This window comes from Pithys albifrons, chromosome 8 (assembly GCF_047495875.1).
Source record: "Pithys albifrons albifrons isolate INPA30051 chromosome 8, PitAlb_v1, whole genome shotgun sequence".
Taxonomy (NCBI): Eukaryota; Metazoa; Chordata; class Aves; order Passeriformes; family Thamnophilidae; genus Pithys; species Pithys albifrons.
Window position 1 is genome coordinate 39,749,703 of NC_092465.1, and position 15,051 is coordinate 39,764,753.

The window sequence follows — 15,051 nt, forward strand, 5'->3', positions numbered from 1 at the left end:
ACAAGTGAAACAGTCGATTCCTGTCAGACAGAAGGCATCAGGACACAGCTTTCTTATGGCTCTGGCTAGTGAATCACATGCATCAGAGAATCCAGGACTGGAGCTCTCTTTCTGGATGCAAAGCACAGTTGTTCCTTAGGGGAAGTTCAGCTCACAAAGACTAGCATTTTTCTGCTAACAAGTGAAACAGTCGATTCCTGTCAGAAAGAATGTATTAGGACACATATTTCTTATGGCTTTAGAAAAATTCTCATATGCATCTGAGAATCCAGTCATGGATCTTTCTTTCTCGGTGAAAAACAACTTTGTTCCTTAAGCGAAGCTCATCTCGCAAAGTGCAACTTTTCGTTTCTAACACGAGAAGGAGCTGATTCTTGCAAGACAGAAGGCTAAAGGACACACATTTCTTATGGCTTCGACAAGTAATTCATATACCTACGAGCATGCAGGTCTGGAGCTTTCTCTCTTGGTGAAAAACACAGTTGTTACGTACGGGAAGCTCGTATCGCAAAGTGCACCTTTGCTCTTCTAACACGTGAAACTCTTGATTTCTGCCAGACAGGAGACATCAGGGCACATATTTCTTATGGTTTTGGAAAGTAAATCATATGCATCTAAAACTCCAGGGCTGGAGTTTGCTTTCACGGTGCAAAGCACTGTTGTTCCTTAGGGAAAGCTCAACGAGAAAAGTGCAACTTTGCTTTGCTAACAAGTGAAACAGTCGATTCCTGTCAGACAGAAGGCATCAGGACACAGCTTTCTTATGGCTCTGGCTAGTGAATCACATGCATCCGAGAATCCAGGACTGGAGCTCTCTTTCTGGATGCAAAGCACAGTTGTTCCTTAGGGGAAGTTCAGCTCGCAAAGACTAGCATTTTTCTGCTAACAAGTGAAACAGTCGATTCCTGTCAGAAAGAATGTATTAGGACACATATTTCTTATGGCTTTAGAAAAATTCTCATATGCATCTGAGAATCCAGTCATGGATCTTTCTTTCTCGGTGAAAAACAACTTTGTTCCTTAAGCGAAGCTCATCTCGCAAAGTGCAACTTTTCGTTTCTAACACGAGAAGGAGCTGATTCTTGCAAGACAGAAGGCTAAAGGACACACATTTCTTATGGCTTCGACAAGTGATTCATATACATTCGAGCATGCAGGTCTGGAGCTTTCTCTCTTGGTGAAAAACACAGTTGTTACGTACGGGAAGCTCGTATCGCAAAGTGCACCTTTGCTCTTCTAACACGTGAAACTCTTGATTTCTGCCAGACAGGAGACATCAGGGCACATATTTCTTATGGTTTTGGAAAGTAAATCATATGCATCTAAAACTCCATGGCTGGAGTTTGCTTTCACGGTGCAAAGCACTGTTGTTCCTTAGGGAAAGCTCAACGAGCAAAGTGCAACTTTGCTTGGCTAACAAGTGAAAGAGTCGATTCCTGTCAGACAGAAGGCATCAGGACACAGCTTTCTTATGGCTCTGGCTAGTGAATCACATGCATCAGAGAATCCAGGACTGGAGCTCTCTTTCTGGATGCAAAGCACAGTTGTTCCTTAGGGGAAGTTCAGCTCGCAAAGACTAGCATTTTTCTGCTAACAAGTGAAACAGTCGATTCCTGTCAGAAAGAATGTATTAGGACACATATTTCTTATGGCTTTAGAAAAATTCTCATATGCATCTGAGAATCCAATCATGGATCTTTCTTTCTCGGTGAAAAACAACTTTGTTCCTTAAGCGAAGCTCATCTCGCAAAGTGCAACTTTTCGTTTCTAACACGAGAAGGAGCTGATTCTTGCAAGACAGAAGGCTAAAGGACACACATTTCTTATGGCTTCGACAAGTGATTCATATACATTCGAGCATGCAGGTCTGGAGCTTTCTCTCTTGGTGAAAAACACAGTTGTTACGTACGGGAAGCTCGTATCGCAAAGTGCACCTTTGCTCTTCTAACACGTGAAACTCTTGATTTCTGCCAGACAGGAGACATCAGGGCACATATTTCTTATGGTTTTGGAAAGTAAATCATATGCATCTAAAACTCCATGGCTGGAGTTTGCTTTCACGGTGCAAAGCACTGTTGTTCCTTAGGGAAAGCTCAACGAGCAAAGTGCAACTTTGCTTGGCTAACAAGTGAAAGAGTCGATTCCTGTCAGACAGAAGGCATCAGGACACAGCTTTCTTATGGCTCTGGCTAGTGAAACACATGCATCAGAGAATCCAGGACTGGAGCTCTCTTTCTGGATGCAAAGCACAGTTGTTCCTTAGGGGAAGTTCAGCTCGCAAAGTGCAATTTTGCGTTGCTAACAAGAGAAACAGCTGATTCTTGCAAGACAGAAGGCCAAAGGTCACACATTTCGTATGGCTTCGACAAGTGATTCATATACATTCGAGAATGCAGGTCTGAAGCTTTCTTTCTTGGCGAAAAACACAGTTGTTACGTACAGGAAGCTCGTATCGGAAAGTGCACCTTTGCTCTTCTAAAACGTGAAACTCTTGATTTCTGCCAGACAGGAGACATCAGGGCACATATTTCTTATGGTTTTGGAAAGTAAATCATATGCATCTAAAACTCCATGGCTGGAGGTTGCGTTCACGGTGCAAAGCACTGTTGTTCCTTAGGGGAAGCTCAACGAGCAAAGTGCAACTTTGCTTTGCTAACAAGTGAAAGAGTCGATTCCTGTCAGACAGAAGGCATCAGGACACAGCTTTCTTATGCCTCTGGCTAGTGAATCACATGCATCTGAGAATCCAGTCATGGATCTTTCTTTCTCGGTGAAAAACAACTTTGTTCCTTAAGAGAAGCTCATCTCGCAAAGTGCAACTTTTCGTTGCTAAAAAGAGAAACAGCTGATTCTTGCAAGACCAAAGGCATAAAGACAGACATTTCTTATGGCTTTGGTAAGTGAATAATATGCATCTGAGAATCCGGTCCTGGATCTTTCTTTCTCGGTGAAAAACAACTTTGTTCCTTAAGAGAAGCTCATCTCGCAATGTGCAAATTTCATTGCTAACAGAGAAACAGCTGATTCTTGCAAGACCAAAGGCATGAAGACACACATTTCTTATGGCTTTGGTAAGTGAATAATATGCATCTGAGAATCCGGTCCTGGATCTTTCTTTCTCGGTGAAAAACAACTTTGTTCCTTAAGAGAAGCTCATCTCGCAAAGTGCAACTTTTCGTTGCTAAAAAGAGAAACAGCTGATTCTTGCAAGACCAAAGGCATAAAGACACACATTTCTTATGGCTTTGGTAAGTGAATAATATGCATCTGAGAATCCGGTCCTGGATCTTTCTTTCTCGGTGAAAAACAACTTTGTTCCTTAAGAGAAGCTCATCTCGCAATGTGCAAATTTCATTGCTAACAGAGAAACAGCTGATTCTTGCAAGACCAAAGGCATGAAGACACACATTTCTTATGGCTTTGGTAAGTGAATAATATGCATCTGAGAATCCGGTCCTGGATCTTTCTTTCTCGGTGAAAAACAACTTTGTTCCTTAAGAGAAGCTCATCTCGCAAAGTGCAACTTTTCGTTGCTAAAAAGAGAAACAGCTGATTCTTGCAAGACAGAAGGCTAAAGGACACACATTTCTTATGGCTTCGACAAGTGATTCATATACATTCGAGCATGCAGGTCTGGAGCTTTCTCTCTTGGTGAAAAACACAGTTGTTACGTATGGGAAGCTCGTATCGCAAAGTGCACCTTTGCTCTTCTAACACGTGAAACTCTTGATTTCTGCCAGACAGGAGACATCAGGGCACATATTTCTTATGGTTTTGGAAAGTAAATCATATGCATCTAAAACTCCAGGGCTGGAGTTTGCTTTCACGGTGCAAAGCACTGTTGTTCCTTAGGGAAAGCTCAACGAGCAAAGTGCAACTTTGCTTTGCTAACAAGTGAAACAGTCGATTCCTGTCAGACAGAAGGCATCAGGACACAGCTTTCTTATGGCTCTGGCTAGTGAATCACATGCATCAGAGAATCCAGGACTGGAGCTCTCTTTCTGGATGCAAAGCACAGTTGTTCCTTAGGGGAAGTTCAGCTCGCAAAGACTAGCATTTTTCTGCTAACAAGTGAAACAGTCGATTCCTGTCAGAAAGAATGTATTAGGACACATATTTCTTATGGCTTTAGAAAAATTCTCATATGCATCTGAGAATCCAGTCATGGATCTTTCTTTCTCGGTGAAAAACAACTTTGTTCCTTAAGCGAAGCTCATCTCGCAAAGTGCAACTTTTCGTTTCTAACACGAGAAGGAGCTGATTCTTGCAAGACAGAAGGCTAAAGGACACACATTTCTTATGGCTTCGACAAGTGATTCATATACATTCGAGCATGCAGGTCTGGAGCTTTCTCTCTTGGTGAAAAACACAGTTGTTACGTACGGGAAGCTCGTATCGCAAAGTGCACCTTTGCTCTTCTAACACGTGAAACTCTTGATTTGTGACAGACAGGAGACATCAGGGCACATATTTCTTATGGTTTTGGAAAGTAAATCATATGTATCTAAAACTCCAGGGCTGGAGTTTGCTTTCACGGTGCAAAGCACTGTTGTTCCTTAGGGAAAGCTCAACGAGCAAAGTGCAACTTTGCTTGGCTAACAAGTGAAAGAGTCGATTCCTGTCAGACAGAAGGCATCAGGACACAGCTTTCTTATGGCTCTGGCTAGTGAAACACATGCATCAGAGAATCCAGGACTGGAGCTCTCTTTCTGGATGCAAAGTACAGTTGTTCATTAGGGGAAGTTCAGCTCGCAAAGTGCAATTTTGCGTTGCTAACAAGAGAAACAGCTGATTCTTGCAAGACAGAAGGCCAAAGGTCACACATTTCGTATGGCTTCGACAAGTGATTCATATACATTCGAGAATGCAGGTCTGAAGCTTTCTTTCTTGGCGAAAAAAACAGTTGTTACGTACGGGAAGCTCGTATCGCAAAGTGCACCTTTGCTCTTCTAAAACGTGAAACTCTTGATTTCTGACAGACAGAAGACATCAGGGCACATATTTCTTATGGTTTTGGAAAGTAAATCATATGTATCTAAAACTCCAGGGCTGGAGTTTGCTTTCACGGTGCAAAGCACTGTTGTTCCTTAGGGGAAGCTCAACGAGCAAAGTGCAACTTTCCTTTGCTAACAAGTGAAAGAGTCGATTCCTGTCAGACAGAAGGCATCAGGACACAGCTTTCTTATGCCTCTGGCTAGTGAATCACATGGATCTGAGAATCCAGTCATGGATCTTTCTTTCTCGGTGAAAAACAACTTTGTTCCTTAAGAGAAGCTCATCTCGCAATGTGCAAATTTCATTGCTAACAGAGAAACAGCTGATTCTTGCAAGACCAAAGGCATGAAGACACACATTTCTTATGGCTTTGGTAAGTGAATAATATGCATCTGAGAATCCGGTCCTGGATCTTTCTTTCTCGGTGAAAAACAACTTTGTTCCTTAAGAGAAGCTCATCTCGCAAAGTGCAACTTTTCGTTGCTAACAAGAGAAAGAGCTGATTCTTGCAAGACAGAAGGCTAAAGGACACACATTTCTTATGGCTTCGACAAGTGATTCATATACCTTCGAGCATGCAGGTCTGGAGCTTTCTCTCTTGGTGAAAAACACAGTTGTTACGTACGGGAAGGTCGTATCGCAAAATGCACCTTTGCTCTTCTAACACGTGAAACTCTTGATTTCTGCCAGACAGGAGACATGAGGGCACATATTTCTTATGGTTTTGGAAAGTAAATCATATGCATCTAAAACTCCAGGGCTGGAGCTTGCTTTCACGGTGCAAAGCACTGTTGTTCCTTAGGGGAAGCTCAACGAGCAAAGTGCAACTTTGCTTTGCTAACAAGTGAAACAGTCGATTCCTGTCAGACAGAAGGCATCAGGACACAGCTTTCTTATGGCTCTGCCTAGTGAATCACATGCATCAGAGAATCCAGGACTGGAGCTCTCTCTCTGGATGCAAAGCACAGTTGTTCCTTAGGGGAAGTTCAGCTCGCAAAGAGTAGCATTTTTCTACTAACAAGTGAAACAGTCGATTCCTGACAGACAGAAGGCATCCGGACACAGCTTTCTTATGGCTCTGGCTAGTGAATCACATGCATCTGAGAATCCAGTCCTGGATCTTTCTTTCTCGGTGAAAAAAACTTTGTTCCTTAGGGGAAGCTCATCTCACAAAGGGCAAATTTCATTGCTAACAAGAGAAACAGCTGATTCTTGCAAGACCAAAGGCATAAGGACACACATTTCTTATGGCTTTGGTAAGTGAATAATATGTATCTGAGAATCCAGTCCTGGATCTTTCTTTCTCGGTGAAAAACAACTTTGTTCCTTAAGCGAAGCTCATCTCGCAAAGTGCAACTTTTCGTTACTAACAAGAGAAAGAGCTGATTCTTGCAAGACAGAAGGCTAAAGGACACACATTTCTTATGGCTTCGACAAGTGATTCATATACATTCGAGCATGCAGGTCTGGAGCTTTCTCTCTTGGTGAAAAACACAGTTGTTACGTACGGGAAGCTCGTATCGCAAAGTGCACCTTTGCTCTTCTAACACGTGAAACTCTTGATTTCTGACAGACAGGAGACATCAGGGCACATATTTGTTATGGTTTTGGAAAGTAAATCATATGCATCTAAAACTCCAGGGCTGGAGTTTGCTTTCACGGTGCAAAGCACTGTTGTTCCTTAGGGGAAGCTCAAAGAGCAAAGTGCAACTTTGCTTTGCTAACAAGTGAAACAGTCGATTCCTGTCAGACAGAAGGCATCAGGACACAGCTTTCTTATGGCTCTGGCTAGTGAATCACATGCATCAGAGAATCCAGGACTGGAGCTCTCTTTCTGGATGCAAAGCACAGTTGTTCCTTAGGGGAAGTTCAGCTCGCAAAGACTAGCATTTTTCTGCTAACAAGTGAAACAGTCGATTCCTGTCAGAAAGAATGTATTAGGACACATATTTCTTATGGCTTTAGAAAAATTCTCATATGCATCTGAGAATCCAGTCCTGGATCTTTCTTTCTCGGTGAAAAACAACTTTGTTCCTTAAGCGAAGCTCATCTCGCAAAGTGCAACTTTTCGTTTCTAACACGAGAAGGAGCTGATTCTTGCAAGACAGAAGGCTAAAGGACACACATTTCTTATGGCTTCGACAAGTAATTCATATACCTACGAGCATGCAGGTCTGGAGCTTTCTCTCTTGGTGAAAAACACAGTTGTTACGTACGGGAAGCTCGTATCGCAAAGTGCACCTTTGCTCTTCTAACACGTGAAACTCTTGATTTCTGCCAGACAGGAGACATCAGGGCACATATTTCTTATGGTTTTGGAAAGTAAATCATATGCATCTAAAACTCCAGGGCTGGAGTTTGCTTTCACGGTGCAAAGCACTGTTGTTCCTTAGGGAAAGCTCAACGAGAAAAGTGCAACTTTGCTTTGCTAACAAGTGAAACAGTCGATTCCTGTCAGACAGAAGGCATCAGGACACAGCTTTCTTATGGCTCTGGCTAGTGAATCACATGCATCAGAGAATCCAGGACTGGAGCTCTCTTTCTGGATGCAAAGCACAGTTGTTCCTTAGGGGAAGTTCAGCTCGCAAAGACTAGCATTTTTCTGCTAACAAGTGAAACAGTCGATTCCTGTCAGAAAGAATGTATTAGGACACATATTTCTTATGGCTTTAGAAAAATTCTCATATGCATCTGAGAATCCAGTCATGGATCTTTCTTTCTCGGTGAAAAACAACTTTGTTCCTTAAGCGAAGCTCATCTCGCAAAGTGCAACTTTTCGTTTCTAACACGAGAAGGAGCTGATTCTTGCAAGACAGAAGGCTAAAGGACACACATTTCTTATGGCTTCGACAAGTGATTCATATACCTTCGAGCATGCAGGTCTGGAGCTTTCTCTCTTGGTGAAAAACACAGTTGTTACGTACGGGAAGCTCGTATCGCAAAGTGCACCTTTGCTCTTCTAACACGTGAAACTCTTGATTTCTGCCAGACAGGAGACATCAGGGCACATATTTCTTATGGTTTTGGAAAGTAAATCATATGTATCTAAAACTCCAGGGCTGGAGTTTGCTTTCACGGTGCAAAGCACTGTTGTTCCTTAGGGAAAGCTCAACGAGCAAAGTGCAACTTTGCTTGGCTAACAAGTGAAAGAGTCGATTCCTGTCAGACAGAAGGCATCAGGACACAGCTTTCTTATGGCTCTGGCTAGTGAAACACATGCATCAGAGAATCCAGGACTGGAGCTCTCTTTCTGGATGCAAAGTACAGTTGTTCATTAGGGGAAGTTCAGCTCGCAAAGTGCAATTTTGCGTTGCTAACAAGAGAAACAGCTGATTCTTGCAAGACAGAAGGCCAAAGGTCACACATTTCGTATGGCTTCGACAAGTGATTCATATACATTCGAGAATGCAGGTCTGAAGCTTTCTTTCTTGGCGAAAAAAACAGTTGTTACGTACGGGAAGCTCGTATCGCAAAGTGCACCTTTGCTCTTCTAAAACGTGAAACTCTTGATTTCTGACAGACAGAAGACATCAGGGCACATATTTCTTATGGTTTTGGAAAGTAAATCATATGTATCTAAAACTCCAGGGCTGGAGTTTGCTTTCACGGTGCAAAGCACTGTTGTTCCTTAGGGGAAGCTCAACGAGCAAAGTGCAACTTTCCTTTGCTAACAAGTGAAAGAGTCGATTCCTGTCAGACAGAAGGCATCAGGACACAGCTTTCTTATGCCTCTGGCTAGTGAATCACATGGATCTGAGAATCCAGTCATGGATCTTTCTTTCTCGGTGAAAAACAACTTTGTTCCTTAAGAGAAGCTCATCTCGCAATGTGCAAATTTCATTGCTAACAGAGAAACAGCTGATTCTTGCAAGACCAAAGGCATGAAGACACACATTTCTTATGGCTTTGGTAAGTGAATAATATGCATCTGAGAATCCGGTCCTGGATCTTTCTTTCTCGGTGAAAAACAACTTTGTTCCTTAAGAGAAGCTCATCTCGCAAAGTGCAACTTTTCGTTGCTAACAAGAGAAAGAGCTGATTCTTGCAAGACAGAAGGCTAAAGGACACACATTTCTTATGGCTTCGACAAGTGATTCATATACCTTCGAGCATGCAGGTCTGGAGCTTTCTCTCTTGGTGAAAAACACAGTTGTTACGTACGGGAAGGTCGTATCGCAAAATGCACCTTTGCTCTTCTAACACGTGAAACTCTTGATTTCTGCCAGACAGGAGACATGAGGGCACATATTTCTTATGGTTTTGGAAAGTAAATCATATGCATCTAAAACTCCAGGGCTGGAGCTTGCTTTCACGGTGCAAAGCACTGTTGTTCCTTAGGGGAAGCTCAACGAGCAAAGTGCAACTTTGCTTTGCTAACAAGTGAAACAGTCGATTCCTGTCAGACAGAAGGCATCAGGACACAGCTTTCTTATGGCTCTGGCTAGTGAATCACATGCATCAGAGAATCCAGGACTGGAGCTCTCTCTCTGGATGCAAAGCACAGTTGTTCCTTAGGGGAAGTTCAGCTCGCAAAGAGTAGCATTTTTCTACTAACAAGTGAAACAGTCGATTCCTGACAGACAGAAGGCATCCGGACACAGCTTTCTTATGGCTCTGGCTAGTGAATCACATGCATCTGAGAATCCAGTCCTGGATCTTTCTTTCTCGGTGAAAAAAACTTTGTTCCTTAGGGGAAGCTCATCTCACAAAGGGCAAATTTCATTGCTAACAAGAGAAACAGCTGATTCTTGCAAGACCAAAGGCATAAGGACACACATTTCTTATGGCTTTGGTAAGTGAATAATATGTATCTGAGAATCCAGTCCTGGATCTTTCTTTCTCGGTGAAAAACAACTTTGTTCCTTAAGCGAAGCTCATCTCGCAAAGTGCAACTTTTCGTTACTAACAAGAGAAAGAGCTGATTCTTGCAAGACAGAAGGCTAAAGGACACACATTTCTTATGGCTTCGACAAGTGATTCATATACATTCGAGCATGCAGGTCTGGAGCTTTCTCTCTTGGTGAAAAACACAGTTGTTACGTACGGGAAGCTCGTATCGCAAAGTGCACCTTTGCTCTTCTAACACGTGAAACTCTTGATTTCTGCCAGACAGGAGACATCAGGGCACATATTTGTTATGGTTTTGGAAAGTAAATCATATGCATCTAAAACTCCAGGGCTGGAGTTTGCTTTCACGGTGCAAAGCACTGTTGTTCCTTAGGGGAAGCTCAACGAGCAAAGTGCAACTTTGCTTTGCTAACAAGTGAAACAGTCGATTCCTGTCAGACAGAAGGCATCAGGACACAGCTTTCTTATGGCTCTGGCTAGTGAATCACATGCATCAGAGAATCCAGGACTGGAGCTCTCTTTCTGGATGCAAAGCACAGTTGTTCCTTAGGGGAAGTTCAGCTCGCAAAGACTAGCATTTTTCTGCTAACAAGTGAAACAGTCGATTCCTGTCACAAAGAATGTATTAGGACACATATTTCTTATGGCTTTAGAAAAATTCTCATATGCATCTGAGAATCCAGTCCTGGATCTTTCTTTCTCGGTGAAAAACAACTTTGTTCCTTAAGCGAAGCTCATCTCGCAAAGTGCAACTTTTCGTTTCTAACACGAGAAGGAGCTGATTCTTGCAAGACAGAAGGCTAAAGGACACACATTTCTTATGGCTTCGACAAGTAATTCATATACCTACGAGCATGCAGGTCTGGAGCTTTCTCTCTTGGTGAAAAACACAGTTGTTACGTACGGGAAGCTCGTATCGCAAAGTGCACCTTTGCTCTTCTAACACGTGAAACTCTTGATTTCTGCCAGACAGGAGACATCAGGGCACATATTTCTTATGGTTTTGGAAAGTAAATCATATGCATCTAAAACTCCAGGGCTGGAGTTTGCTTTCACGGTGCAAAGCACTGTTGTTCCTTAGGGAAAGCTCAACGAGCAAAGTGCAACTTTGCTTTGCTAACAAGTGAAACAGTCGATTCCTGTCAGACAGAAGGCATCAGGACACAGCTTTCTTATGGCTCTGGCTAGTGAATCACATGCATCAGAGAATCCAGGACTGGAGCTCTCTTTCTGGATGCAAAGCACAGTTGTTCCTTAGGGGAAGTTCAGCTCGCAAAGACTAGCATTTTTCTGCTAACAAGTGAAACAGTCGATTCCTGTCAGAAAGAATGTATTAGGACACATATTTCTTATGGCTTTAGAAAAATTCTCATATGCATCTGAGAATCCAGTCATGGATCTTTCTTTCTCGGTGAAAAACAACTTTGTTCCTTAAGCGAAGCTCATCTCGCAAAGTGCAACTTTTCGTTTCTAACACGAGAAGGAGCTGATTCTTGCAAGACAGAAGGCTAAAGGACACACATTTCTTATGGCTTCGACAAGTGATTCATATACCTTCGAGCATGCAGGTCTGGAGCTTTCTCTCTTGGTGAAAAACACAGTTGTTACGTACGGGAAGCTCGTATCGCAAAGTGCACCTTTGCTCTTCTAACACGTGAAACTCTTGATTTCTGCCAGACAGGAGACATCAGGGCACATATTTCTTATGGTTTTGGAAAGTAAATCATATGCATCTAAAACTCCATGGCTGGAGTTTGCTTTCACGGTGCAAAGCACTGTTGTTCCTTAGGGAAAGCTCAACGAGCAAAGTGCAACTTTGCTTGGCTAACAAGTGAAAGAGTCGATTCCTGTCAGACAGAAGGCATCAGGACACAGCTTTCTTATGGCTCTGGCTAGTGAATCACATGCATCAGAGAATCCAGGACTGGAGCTCTCTTTCTGGATGCAAAGCACAGTTGTTCCTTAGGGGAAGTTCAGCTCGCAAAGACTAGCATTTTTCTGCTAACAAGTGAAACAGTCGATTCCTGTCAGAAAGAATGTATTAGGACACATATTTCTTATGGCTTTAGAAAAATTCTCATATGCATCTGAGAATCCAGTCATGGATCTTTCTTTCTCGGTGAAAAACAACTTTGTTCCTTAAGCGAAGCTCATCTCGCAAAGTGCAACTTTTCGTTTCTAACACGAGAAGGAGCTGATTCTTGCAAGACAGAAGGCTAAAGGACACACATTTCTTATGGCTTCGACAAGTGATTCATATACCTTCGAGCATGCAGGTCTGGAGCTTTCTCTCTTGGTGAAAAACACAGTTGTTACGTACGGGAAGCTCGTATCGCAAAGTGCACCTTTGCTCTTCTAACACGTGAAACTCTTGATTTCTGCCAGACAGGAGACATCAGGGCACATATTTGTTATGGTTTTGGAAAGTAAATCATATGCATCTAAAACTCCATGGCTGGAGTTTGCTTTCACGGTGCAAAGCACTGTTGTTCCTTAGGGAAAGCTCAACGAGCAAAGTGCAACTTTGCTTGGCTAACAAGTGAAAGAGTCGATTCCTGTCAGACAGAAGGCATCAGGACACAGCTTTCTTATGGCTCTGGCTAGTGAAACACATGCATCAGAGAATCCAGGACTGGAGCTCTCTTTCTGGATGCAAAGCACAGTTGTTCCTTAGGGGAAGTTCAGCTCGCAAAGTGCAATTTTGCGTTTCTAACAAGAGAAACAGCTGATTCTTGCAAGACAGAAGGCCAAAGGTCACACATTTCGTATGGCTTCGACAAGTGATTCATATACATTCGAGAATGCAGGTCTGAAGCTTTCTTTCTTGGCGAAAAACACAGTTGTTACGTACGGGAAGCTCGTATCGCAAAGTGCACCTTTGCTCTTCTAAAACGTGAAACTCTTGATTTCTGACAGACAGGAGACATCAGGGCACATATTTCTTATGGTTTTGGAAAGTAAATCATATGTATCTAAAACTCCAGGGCTGGAGCTTACTTTCACGGTGCAAAGCACTGTTGTTCCTTAGGGGAAGCTCAACGAGCAAAGTGCAACTTTGCTTTGCTAACAAGTGAAAGAGTCGATTCCTGTCAGAGAGAAGGCATCAGGACACAGCTTTCTTATGCCTCTGGCTAGTGAATCACATGGATCTGAGAATCCAGTCATGGATCTTTCTTTCTCGGTGAAAAACAACTTTGTTCCTTAAGAGAAGCTCATCTCGCAATGTGCAAATTTCATTGCTAACAGAGAAACAGCTGATTCTTGCAAGACCAAAGGCATGAAGACACACATTTCTTATGGCTTTGGTAAGTGAATAATATGCATCTGAGAATCCGGTCCTGGATCTTTCTTTCTCGGTGAAAAACAACTTTGTTCCTTAAGAGAAGCTCATCTCGCAAAGTGCAACTTTTCGTTGCTAACAAGAGAAAGAGCTGATTCTTGCAAGACAGAAGGCTAAAGGACACACATTTCTTATGGCTTCGACAAGTGATTCATATACCTTCGAGCATGCAGGTCTGGAGCTTTCTCTCTTGGTGAAAAACACAGTTGTTACGTACGGGAAGGTCGTATCGCAAAATGCACCTTTGCTCTTCTAACACGTGAAACTCTTGATTTCTGCCAGACAGGAGACATGAGGGCACATATTTCTTATGGTTTTGGAAAGTAAATCATATGCATCTAAAACTCCAGGGCTGGAGCTTGCTTTCACGGTGCAAAGCACTGTTGTTCCTTAGGGGAAGCTCAACGAGCAAAGTGCAACTTTGCTTTGCTAACAAGTGAAACAGTCGATTCCTGTCAGACAGAAGGCATCAGGACACAGCTTTCTTATGGCTCTGCCTAGTGAATCACATGCATCAGAGAATCCAGGACTGGAGCTCTCTCTCTGGATGCAAAGCACAGTTGTTCCTTAGGGGAAGTTCAGCTCGCAAAGAGTAGCATTTTTCTACTAACAAGTGAAACAGTCGATTCCTGACAGACAGAAGGCATCCGGACACAGCTTTCTTATGGCTCTGGCTAGTGAATCACATGCATCTGAGAATCCAGTCCTGGATCTTTCTTTCTCGGTGAAAAAAACTTTGTTCCTTAGGGGAAGCTCATCTCACAAAGGGCAAATTTCATTGCTAACAAGAGAAACAGCTGATTCTTGCAAGACCAAAGGCATAAGGACACACATTTCTTATGGCTTTGGTAAGTGAATAATATGTATCTGAGAATCCAGTCCTGGATCTTTCTTTCTCGGTGAAAAACAACTTTGTTCCTTAAGCGAAGCTCATCTCGCAAAGTGCAACTTTTCGTTACTAACAAGAGAAAGAGCTGATTCTTGCAAGACAGAAGGCTAAAGGACACACATTTCTTATGGCTTCGACAAGTGATTCATATACATTCGATCATGCAGGTCTGGAGCTTTCTCTCTTGGTGAAAAACACAGTTGTTACGTACGGGAAGCTCGTATCGCAAAGTGCACCTTTGCTCTTCTAACACGTGAAACTCTTGATTTCTGACAGACAGGAGACATCAGGGCACATATTTGTTATGGTTTTGGAAAGTAAATCATATGCATCTAAAACTCCAGGGCTGGAGTTTGCTTTCACGGTGCAAAGCACTGTTGTTCCTTAGGGGAAGCTCAACGAGCAAAGTGCAACTTTGCTTTGCTAACAAGTGAAACAGTCGATTCCTGTCAGACAGAAGGCATCAGGACACAGCTTTCTTATGGCTCTGGCTAGTGAATCACATGCATCAGAGAATCCAGGACTGGAGCTCTCTTTCTGGATGCAAAGCACAGTTGTTCCTTAGGGGAAGTTCAGCTCGCAAAGACTAGCATTTTTCTGCTAACAAGTGAAACAGTCGATTCCTGTCAGAAAGAATGTATTAGGACACATATTTCTTATGGCTTTAGAAAAATTCTCATATGCATCTGAGAATCCAGTCCTGGATCTTTCTTTCTCGGTGAAAAACAACTTTGTTCCTTAAGCGAAGCTCATCTCGCAAAGTGCAACTTTTCGTTTCTAACACGAGAAGGAGCTGATTCTTGCAAGACAGAAGGCTAAAGGACACACATTTCTTATGGCTTCGACAAGTAATTCATATACCTACGAGCATGCAGGTCTGGAGCTTTCTCTCTTGGTGAAAAACACAGTTGTTACGTACGGGAAGCTCGTATCGCAAAGTGCACCTTTGCTCTTCTAACACGTGAAACTCTTGATTTCT